Raw genomic sequence first — 1,037 nt, 5'->3', positions numbered from 1 at the left:
ACAAGCATTGAACTAGAGGCGGTTGGCATTGCAACAGATTGGGAATTACGGTTCGATCCTCCTGAACTACAGAGCACGTCTACAAGCTTGGCAAATAGCTCAGGGGTCCTCACCTCGAAAAACTAACGATGACAGTATAACAAAACTTGCAAATCTTTGTCACTGTCTATAACGGAGGAATCGTACTTCACACCATCATGTAAAACAGAAATTGGAATTCTATAGAATAACTTCTCTACCCGTTTGATGCCATTCAGTCCTAGTTTTTGGATTATAGTATTCTGAAACTCGTAGAAGATTTGATAAAAAAAACACTTAACGGATCCTTATTAGTAAATTTTATTCTAGATCGTGTTTTTTTCTTAATCGATCTTCTATAGTACACAAAAACTAAAAAACTATCATCACTAGTCATTGTGAGTCCCACTATAATGAGGATTTCACAATTAGCTCCTATTTATATGCGTAGCTATTATAGTAAATCAAATTAATGTAACTCGATTTACACATGCAAAATTCTATTCACATAAATCAAAATTCTATTCACATAAATCGAATCCATTAATATCGATGTATGTGTTCCACTGCTAAAATTCGATTTATATAGTGTATGGCTAAATCGAACTATGTTAATTCGATTTACATGAAAAAAGGTTAAATCGAGTTGATTTGCTTCGATTTATATAATTTTATTGTCAAAATTGGACATATATGTAACGTTATATCTTTTAGAACTATCATATAATATCGATTTTCATTTAGTCTGTTTAGATATTTTACCCTCACTTTTAAAGTAAAATAATAAAACTCACGTATAATAAAAATGATAAAATTAATGATTAATTTTTCACTCTAGATAATCTTTTTTCCTAGCACGATGATATAAAAGATTTATTTTCGATATTTAGTTTCATAATGAGGAACGCAAATTTGTCAATTTGAAATATATTTGATTCTCTAAAATGTCTAACATTTGGAAATATTTCTTGTGGGTTTATCCATATTTAGTTGCAGAAATAAAATCAAGTCATAATATG

Source organism: Arachis ipaensis, chromosome B10 (assembly GCF_000816755.2).
Source record: "Arachis ipaensis cultivar K30076 chromosome B10, Araip1.1, whole genome shotgun sequence".
NCBI classification, from domain to species: domain Eukaryota; kingdom Viridiplantae; phylum Streptophyta; class Magnoliopsida; order Fabales; family Fabaceae; genus Arachis; species Arachis ipaensis.
The sequence above is the reverse complement of the archived record's forward strand: the minus strand, read 5'-3'. Positions refer to the sequence as shown.